Genomic DNA, 10,571 nt, shown 5'->3' on the forward strand with positions numbered 1-10,571 from the left:
TCCCACATTGACCTGTATCTTGTGTCTCAATAAGTACCTCGTTAAGTGGTAGATGTATCCAAAAACTTGAAGACACTATTAAGTAAGTTGCTATTATAACTGTTTCCCAGTTTACTCTAATAGCTGACAAGCATCAATGGAGCACTGGAATTGTGCTGGACTGTTATTTTTAATTCCTTGGAAATGTATTAATCTGCAAAACCTACTATAACTATTAACAGAACAGTACAAGGAATTTAAAAGTAAAGGAACTGTAACAGCTTGAAAAAGACTTCTAAAATTAAACTTAGTTGGTGGTACGTGCTAAATTGGTTACAATAAAAATGTTTTCCAGGTTGAACTGGTGTATAAAGGTGGTGTTAAAAGCTGTATGAAGAACAAAATTCAAAAAAGTTAAAATTAGATTTTTATACAAAAATTGGTATAAATAATAATGAAATAGTAAAATATTTAGAACTTAATTATGTATAGACCTATAAATATAGCATCATTCTCAGTTTGATACAACAAAATTAAAAAAAATTGATTAGAATTCTTGTGAAAACAATTGTCATAAAAATGATGAAATAATAAAAGATTGTAATTTAAGTACTTATATTCCTACTCCTTTTGCACTTTGATTAGAATTGCACAGCTTGTGGTTATAATGCTGCTTACAATATATTACATACTGTAGAGTGGAATTCATCATTTGAAAACTTACATATTCAAAAAATCGATTTATGGTATTTTGTTTATTCATTTATATTTTTAATTTATTAATCTATGTAATTGCTTCTGTTTAGAATCTTTTATGATTTCTTGCATTGCTGAAACATTAAATATTAAAGCATTATACTCACCTTGGCAAATTTTAAACCTGGTTTTCTCTTGTAATTAAAGGGTTAATAGTGAAAGTACTCAACTGATGAAACAATTCATACTAATCTTTATAAGTGGGAATGTAAAAAATGTATTTGATGAGATATGATTATTACCAAGCTCATTCTTTTAGTTACCTAACTTGCTTTGATCAAAAATTAATATTACATTTGAATATAAATCTTTTTTTTTTTGATAAAGATGACCTGACAACTAGGATTTGCTTTTCTTTAAACTTTTAGAAAATCCTGTTAAGTTCTGTAAAGTGTGTAAAAGTATTCTTGTACAATATTTAAAAATGTGCATAAAATTTTCTCTTTCTCATTCTTTGCAGGGCCAGCCTACACTATCTCGAATTGCTGCTGTGAAAGGCCTCGGTGCTCTTTATTCCAGTGGTGGTGGAGTGTTTCAGGTAGGATATTGATAGCAATAGGGAAATCCTGCTGCTATATGTGTGTGAATGCAAGATAGTGAAAGCATAGTAGTGTATATTTGTGGATTTCTCAGGTTCACTGATTTCTTCTTTTACTAAAGAGATAATTGGGTATGATCATCGAGATAACAGGAGGTTCTACAGAAAATGTTTTGTAGTCAACCACAGTGAGAAAAATCTTTATTTATTTCACAAATTAATCCAAATGAGTGTATTCATGGAGGACAGCAACTTTACTGTAGTGAATCTGTGTAGTACTGTGTGAAGAAGTCTATGTTAATCTCAAAAGAAAATGTGTTTTAGACTGAGAAAACTTATATACACGAAACAACAGTGCTCATGGTGTTTGCTCTTCCTACATCACTGTTGGTCATTTCCATTAAAAAGTAAGGGAGGTTCTTTGCTTACAGTAGCACTTGACCTGCCAGTGGAAAAGAACATTGTCTACTTTAGCCTAATATATTCAACTTTAGAGTAATATTTCCCATAAGAAAGGGCATGTGATAATATAGATGAATGACCCAGAATAACAGGTAAATAGGATGAAAGAAACTTAGCCACTTGCTTTACCAGTGTTTTACACCAAACCTACATACACTTATGGACATAAAAATGTTAAACTTTTTTATGTGAACTTCATAGTTAAATAAAAGGGGTAAAAAAGTGAATGAAAGCTGGTGGAAGCCTAGTGTGAGTGGAAGCTAGAGAAATGTTCTGGAATACGAGTGAATGGAAAATAGTGGAAACCTATTAGTATATGTGGGTGTGAATGGAAGTTAATGGATGTCTAGTGATATATATGTAAATGGAAGTTGATGGAAGCTTCTACTTTTTGTGTAAATTCAAACTATTCTTGTTATATGTCTGAATTGAAACTACTGAATGCTTTTAGAAGCATGTATGAACTTATGAAATGGAAGTTTACTGTTTTATGTGTACAAACTAAAGTTATAGAATGTAGTATTTTTTGGGAAAATAACTATAATATCAGGGTTTTTATTTTCAAGGATAAACCTCATGTTGTAAAAAAAAATTCAACATTAATAAAACAATAAAAAAATTCCAGAATTTCCTTTTAAAACAAATAATTACCTTTATTTTAACTAGAAAGATTGTTGTGATTAAAAAAATAAAAATATAGATCTATTATGTGAACATGACAAACTTTATCTTTTGGAAAACTTACACTTTTATAAAGGGTCTATATAATGGTATCATTTTTGGCTATAAATGATGATCTGTATAAACATGGAGGGCTATGTTGCCAGGAAAGTGGGAGGAGAGCAATTGCCTCTGGCCTGATTTCATGGAGGGCCAGATCTGTTGATCCCAACATGATGCGAAAAAAAAAAAAAAAATGTTCAAGAAGCATCAGATCTCTTTGCAGTGACGTTTTCTTTTAATTTCAGTTTGTTTTATTATTAGACTTTTATTAATTATTATTTTATAATAAATTTAGTTATAAATTTGACCTAGTTTGTTACAAAATACCATTCTGTTAGGATTCTTATTGATTCACATTTTATTGGGAATGTGTGAACATTATATTCATTCTTTGAGACTTAACAGTAACTTGAGATGTAAAAACAAAGTGCAGGAAGTGATGCTGTCATTACAACTTTTATTATAACACTGCTATGTGAACTACTTCATGCTTAATGTTACAATTACATAACTATTTGAGTTAAGTTTTAAATGTAATTGTACTTTTAAATAATCACAGCTAATGAAAATTTATAGATTGTTATAGTACACACATTGCATGTATTATCGGTGGCAGGATTGGGATCTGATTAAGATGCTTGCCTCAGGCTCTGAAGCTTGAAGGCACAATGCTGTGTGTATATATATACTCTCTGTGTTATTAAACTGTAGATACATGTCTTATATGAGTCATATTAACAGGTTGAACTTCATTGTTTAGAAGTTATAGCCATAGTTAACTCGAAATGTGATAATAACATCAACAAATATTTTATACAGGTTAACATTAAAAAAATATATATATTAATGGTTCATACTTTTTGCACAAAATTTTGTGTAGATAACTTAGTCATAGTTTTGTGAAAAAAAAAAAGATGACCAATACTAAGAAGAAATCGAACTAATGCTTGTCATGCTGATCAAATACTCTTAAGACAGTATGTTGTAGCTAATAGCTCAAAATGCTATCTGTGTTTTCCAGGTTGACTCTGGAACTTCAGTTGGGGAGCCTACTGTTGGCTTGACAGAACTTCTGACTACATTAGCACAGTTTCTAAAAACATCCCGTGATATTGGTCTTCTAAACAGTTGTTCATGGATAGTTGGGGAAATATTTAATGTTCAGGCTGGCAAGAGCCAATCGTCATCTTCAGGTATGTGTTATTTGATATGTTTTAGGATACAAATGTTGCATTTTTTAAACTATATAAAACATATTTGAAAAGCCAACATTTGAAGTTATCATCTTACAACTTCTTTGTACTACATTATCGTGAAACTGTTTTTATTAAAAACAATATATTTTTTTTTCATTCTTGATACCACATAATGCATATTGATTTGGTAATAGTCATATATAAAAGCTATATTCATTCAATATTATATTCATTTTTTATACTTTGTTGTTTAAGTGTCATTCTTTATATATTCCTAATTTTAGAACTGTTAAACCTAGATGTGTATTTAGTATGATTACTTCTTTATTGATTTTATAATGATTGGCCTTTAATAGTAGACTGATAAACTTCTTATGTAAGATCAACCAATTTCCAACAAACTTGTTTAAAGTATTTTCAATATCTTAGTTAAGGTTAAAGATATAATTAAAATTTATAATCTTCTCAAAACATCAAATAACAAACAAGATGATGATATTTTGTATTTGAAGCACCATTTGGGTTAGTTTTTTAAGATATACTGAACAATTATGAAGATACTGCAGTCAATGCAAGTTAGTGCCTTTAGAAGTATAAAGTGAAATGTTTAAAAACAACGTAGGGTAAGTAAATCTTGAGGATACATTATTTCTTCTTTTGGATGCATATGCTGTATGGTACCACAAGTAATTATATGGGAGCATTGCCACTTTATCTTCATGCTTTAACTTTATCATGCCATGATGGGTGCATCTAGCTTTAAGGGAAAGAATTAAAATTATTAAAATAATTATGGAAAATAAACTTGTAGTAATTATTTTACACACAAAAAAGAAAAACCTCAGAGTTGAATTCTATTTATGGACTAAAATCCAAAGAAATTGCAAATTTTGATTTTTGGTTGATTTGAGCTCTCAATGAAAAGGTTATTGTTTGTGAATTTTCTGAACTTTTTCTTAGCATAATACCACACTCACCTTTATATCCCCTTAGGAGGAAAGTCAAATTAGTTTTGAGCAAAACAGTGCTAATTTGACCTTATATTTTTAATACATGTGTTTTTTGTTGTTTCTCAACCTTGGTTGTTATGGTGTGATGTAGTGTCTTACATTTCAGCTATGAGAAGTCATAAGCTAGTAAATTCTAACCATGTAAAGAAAGCTGTTTTTCTGTTCTTTTCAACTCTATAAGCCAATATGGCTTCTAGTTCAGTAGAGCTTGAAACAGTGACAAAAGCTTAGCTTGATGATTTGTTGCTAGAAGGAAAGATGTTTGTGAATAAATTGCACCACAACTACAGTCCTGATTTTTGTTTTTAAAGCTTGTTTTATTATGTTATACTTCAGTTGGAGTATCACATGGAGAGAAATGTTTTTTATGAAACAAGATGAGATAGGGTTAATTAACTCATTTTGTACTAAACCATATCAAGTTTTGTTCCACTAACTTGGCTTTGTTTACATTAATCCTTATCTACCTAAGTAACTGCTTGAATTGCCAAACAAAATCTCCAAAATGTACATATAAATTAATATAAAACTGGCTTAAAGCACATTACTTATATTAAATTTAACTTGATTAACAGTGGTGTTTTTCAAGTCAAAACAAAGATAAAATTTACAGTTTAAAGACCACAGACAATAGGGTGTTTTTCATGCACTAAAAATAATATGATTAAAGAAATTCACGTAATACTCAAGCTCATGTGGCTCCAAGCCATATTTGGTCACGGTTGACTAGCTGTAAGAAAAACTTGCAAAAGTGCCTCTGGGCAAACTGGGCGGTCAAACCTACGTCACACAAGGTAAACAAAAATGGTGACAGCAGGTGGAGAGGAAGATGTGTGTAATGTGCTCCATATATGTTTGAACAAAACCTTGTATGTGATAATGTGTCTAATGCTGACATGTTGGCCAGAGCGGATGAGGACTGGCAGTTGTCTGATCTTTTATGGTATGGAATTGTTTCAATAGTTATATGTTACAATATCATAAAAGACTGTTTTATGCTGTTAATGTCAGGAAAATGGGATGAAATTTACAGCCATCAGTGTGGTCAGATGGGTCACAGTGTGGTCATATAGCAAATCTATGAGTAAATTCTAGTCAATATTTGCTTTTAAAGTGATGGATGTATATCTAGATGTAGATCTAATATCAGCTGATGAACTCCCGAAACTGTATACTGCACATACTCTGATTTGTAGGGATAAGAATAAGTATACATTAGAACTGGAAAAGCAAACATAGCTAGGATAACATTTTGATAATTGATACTGTAGATCTTGCATTTTATGTTGCATATTGATATCTCCAATGAAATTTCATTAAAAAGTGTTATACCCATGAAAAAGAAATAAAAAGAACAGCCAATTATTTGTTTATGCCCTTTTTTTTGGTAAATAATAGCTGAAAGTGAAATTTCATAACAACATTTTGTTTTAGCAGATCTACTAGTGTGTTTATAAAACCTAAATGTTTGCTGACAATTCTATATTGAACTTAAAACATTAACTAAAACCTGAGCTTACCCTGCATGCCTCTCATCTTTGAACAGCTGATTGGACATGACTATCATCGCTCTTATTGGTTTGTGAAGAAGAGCACGATGTGCCATTGGCATCAGCCTGGCTGCTGTTTGCTGTGGACCTCCCTCGAACTTCAGATTTACATTGGGCACTGCATCTTTTTTTTAGTGGCAGTTTTTTTTCAAATCCCAAAACAAATGGTAGTTTATTTTCAAAGTCTGATTCCAAAAAGTTTTCACTGCATACATATCAGCTTTCAGCATGCTCCATTTATCACGAGTTCTTGATACAAACTTTGTCCAAGCACTGTGCCATTTTCTGTCTGACTTAGGTGGAAATTCGTGCAGGTAGCTCCTTTTTTATGAGAATGTTCCTACATCCATGAACACCACAGCAAAAAACCATAGCTGTTTACTCACAAATAACTGTATTCACGACATCTGTCAAATGAAATTTGTCCAGAAAAAAAGAAAAAATTGTTTTCACATAAACAAATCGACAGTTTTCCACACAGAGAGGAAGCCGACTGCGACTGGCATTGTTTGCCTTGAGTGACGTCACTCACTTCTGACTCAATTTTTCAACCAAGCGATTGCAAAGGCTGGCTGTTGCACTAACTTTGAGAGCTTGCAGGGCTGAGGAGAGGCAAATTATCGAAAAATGACTTGGTCTTAATTTTTAACCTAAATTTTCCTATGACACTTAAATATATATATATATAATAATGGTTGGAGACGGCTTGAATGGATAATGAAGAAAAACGTTTCGACAAGGTTGTACATTTGCTGTTATGTTAAACTTATATTAAAGTTTTTCTTCATTATCCATTCAAGCCGTCTCAAAGTGGGTTCTTCATCATCGAATATATATACATAAACAAAAATCCTATTGTGTTTTCAATTGTCTGACATCTTTAATAAAATAAAAACTTTTTAAGAAAATTTTTGAAGAATATAGGAAGATATAAAAATCAGTAACCAAGATCCATCTACAACAAAGGAATTTTATGCATTTTTATTTTTTTCTTAAAGAAATGTATCACAATAAAATCTTTTCAAATTTTCAAAGATTCCAACTCATAGAAATATCACACGTAAAAATAACATGTTCAGAAGCTACATAATTCTGCATAAAGTTCACCTGTAGTTTCCAAATTATTTCATCCAGTAGGTTTTTGTTTCCTTCTGCAGTGCAATAAAACTATAACTGGTACATCATTGGCTGTTTGAGTTAAATGTGGTAAAAATGTTATTTGCTTTAAACATTAACACTGTTGTATCTATATTTTATTATTAGTTTTAACTGCTTTGTATATTTTTTGTTCTATTTCAGTGCCATCTGACTATTCCTATCTTCCTGCCAAAAGTGTTCTGCGTCCACTTGTAGGATTGCTTGCAGGATGGCATAAGTCAGGTAATGGAAATCTGTTTAGTACTGATCGGAAGGAAACATTGAAATTAGAAATATGTGATATATATGTGTTATTGTTTGGGTTTAGTAATTGGATTTTGAATGCTACAAACTAATTACATTCCTAAAACTTGTTAGATTTATCTATATTAAAGTTGGAAATATTCATTATTTAGTTTTAACATGATTATGGTAAATTTATCTGCTGATATTGTGTTACTATATATATTTGACTATGGTGAAACTACAGGTAATGTGTCACACTATATTTGATTGGTGAAACTATCTTCTGGTACTGTGTCACACTATATTTGATTGGTGAAACTATCTACTGGTACTGTGTCACACTATATTTGATTGGTGAAACTATCTACTGGTACTGTGTCACACTATATTTGATTGGTGAAACTATCTACTGGTACTGTGTCACACTATATTTGATTGGTGAAACTATCTACTGGTACTGTGTCACACTCTATATTTGATTACGGTGAAACTATCTACTGATATTACAGATTTTTTCTTTTTCTCCAAAGGATAAAATTGAAAATAGAATCTGTGATGTGGAGACCTAATATATTCTTTGATTTGCTGCACCTGTAATGCGAGGCCGTGCTAGTCATTTGAAGTTCAACTTTAAATCCAGTTTCAAATAGATTTATTTTAAATCCAGGTATACAGTCACAAATAGAGTATACAAGTCACTACCTGAAGACAGTTTACAGTTAGAATAAAGAATTGACTCTGAGATCGATATCAAAAATCACATCAAACCTTTAATACAATATATTAAAATATTCGTCTACACTAACATCATCAGAAGTATCTTGGTAAACTTTTACATCAAATGTTTCTTTATGAGCATTCAGTGTTTCAGTAATTATACCTTCTACAATATTCATCAAGTTACATACTATAATCAACAAATTATCAATCAAAATATTATTTAAAATGTGCTCAGACACACTTTACTTTATGAGTTCTTTTTAGTATTTTTCATTTTACATCAATTTCCTAGCTATGCTATTCGATTGAGAGAAATAGGAATTGTTTCTTACACTGAGGTTGAATGGTGGATATTCTGCATCTGCTGGAGGACAGTTGACTGTCTGGAACTTTAGTATCTGGTAATGATGGAGAACAGGCTAATAGCAGTTCTACTGGCTTTGTTGTTAGCTTCAGGGGAACTGAATTTGAGTCCAAAAACATGAGTTTCTTATACAATTTTTGTTAGTATTTTTACGATTTACCAAATAGTGTACACATCAATTCGCAAGTAGATCTGTCACGTAATTGATATAGTTTTGTCAACTTATCGTAATTCTCAGAATTAAGACCAAAACTAATTCGGCAATTGGTTGTGATCAAAGACAGTAAAATGACAGCCAGTTTGTATACATTTCTTTTTGTCTTCCTTCTGATCAAAGTTTCACATGGAGTCTTTGGTTTTCTTTCTAATGCTTTTTATAGAATTCATTTCTTGCCTTTAATGAAGCTAACATAAACTTTCTCATAGCTTTCTCTCTGCCACAGTTGCATCTATTTATGTAGATACGATAAACAGTTGGTTATCCATACCATCGGGAATGCATCTTTGTTTATGCTTGACATATAAGTTTCCTTTCTTGGTTAAGCGTCGTTCTCTATGCATTCACTAAGTGTGCACAACATTTCTTCTTATTGCATATATGTGTGCTACACGTATAATTTTATGAGATTTATATTTTCTTAATTCTTGAAGCATTTGAAATACTGTAAAATGCTGCAAGTGATTCACATCCACTTTTGTGGATTGCAGTTTTTGCCTATTCAAGGTTCATCAGCACAGCTTGGGTCAGCAAACTGTGTTGATGAGCCTTGAATAGGCAAAAACTGTAGTTGATAAAAGAGGGTGTGGCAAATCAAAGAGTACGTTAGGCCTTTGAATCACAAATTCTATTTTCAGTTTTACCTTTGATAAAAACAATATAAATTTGTGAAAAAAATCATTAAAGGATTGGTCTGCTGTATAATATTAATTAATAAATTAGGTGCAATGCCTTAATATAAATAGTCTATATTACTATATGGCAGGTTAAAAAGGACATAGAAACCCCATACATATGATGGACTGATATTGTTTAATATATATTTGACTAAGATGAAACTATTTACTGATATTGTGTCATTCTATATTTTATTTGGCAGGTATAAATATCTGTCAATCACATGTGTTTACGTCTCTACATGCTCTTAATCAAAAGTTTTCTCGCCCTCTTCCGCCCATAAATTGGTCGTCTGTACTAGCTCCATTTCTTCGTATGAAAAATGGTAAGTGTATTTTTGTTTAAAGCAAGTATCATGAATTATATACTATTCCTTACCACATTATCCCACTGTTTTTTCTCTTTTTTTTTGGCCAAATACGTTCATTTGTTAACTGTATCTAAAATTTTGGACCTTATGAGAATTTTTATTAAGAAGTAAAAAGTAAGATTGGATGTGAAAGTGGATGCTTTAAGTAACTAAATTACTTCATCCCAAATGCCACAAACCTCAATTTATTAAGAATGAAATATACCTGACTGCACATTATATAACTGTAACCTCAGAGGTTTTTATATGTTATAAAGAAATATTCAGTTATCAGGAGAGTTTTAAATTTTTCTCCTAAATTCTTAATTTACCTGTAGATTTTTAAGCATGGAACATCTATAATTTGATGAAAAAGTTTCATTAGAAATAGTGAGAAGTCACAGATTACATTGTTAAATGTATAAAAGTGGAAAGTGACAGATTACATTGTTAAATGTATAAAAGTGAGAAGTCACAGATTACATTGTTAAATGTATAAAGTGGGAAGTCACAGATTGCATTGTTAAATGTATAAAAGTGAGAAGTCACAGATTACATTGTTAAATGTATAAAAGTGGGAAGTCACAGATTGCATTGTTAAATGTATAAAGTGGGAAGTCACAGATTGCATTGTTAAATGTATAAA

The 10,571-nt window shown here is 31.0% G+C and overlaps 1 long non-coding RNA gene across 1 annotated transcript; it reads left to right on the plus strand.

Moving 5' to 3' along the window:
• Positions 1–1,193: 1,193 nt before the first annotated feature.
• Positions 1,194–9,908, plus strand: LOC111089399. Its single transcript, XR_002613685.1, has 4 exons — positions 1,194–1,273; positions 3,480–3,651; positions 7,514–7,594; positions 9,779–9,908. It is a non-coding gene; the product is annotated as an uncharacterized LOC111089399 (long non-coding RNA).
• The last annotated feature ends 663 nt before the right edge of the window (positions 9,909–10,571 follow it).

This window comes from Limulus polyphemus, unplaced genomic scaffold, assembly GCF_000517525.1.
Source record: "Limulus polyphemus unplaced genomic scaffold, Limulus_polyphemus-2.1.2 Scaffold6128, whole genome shotgun sequence".
In the NCBI taxonomy this organism is placed as follows: Eukaryota; Metazoa; Arthropoda; class Merostomata; order Xiphosura; family Limulidae; genus Limulus; species Limulus polyphemus.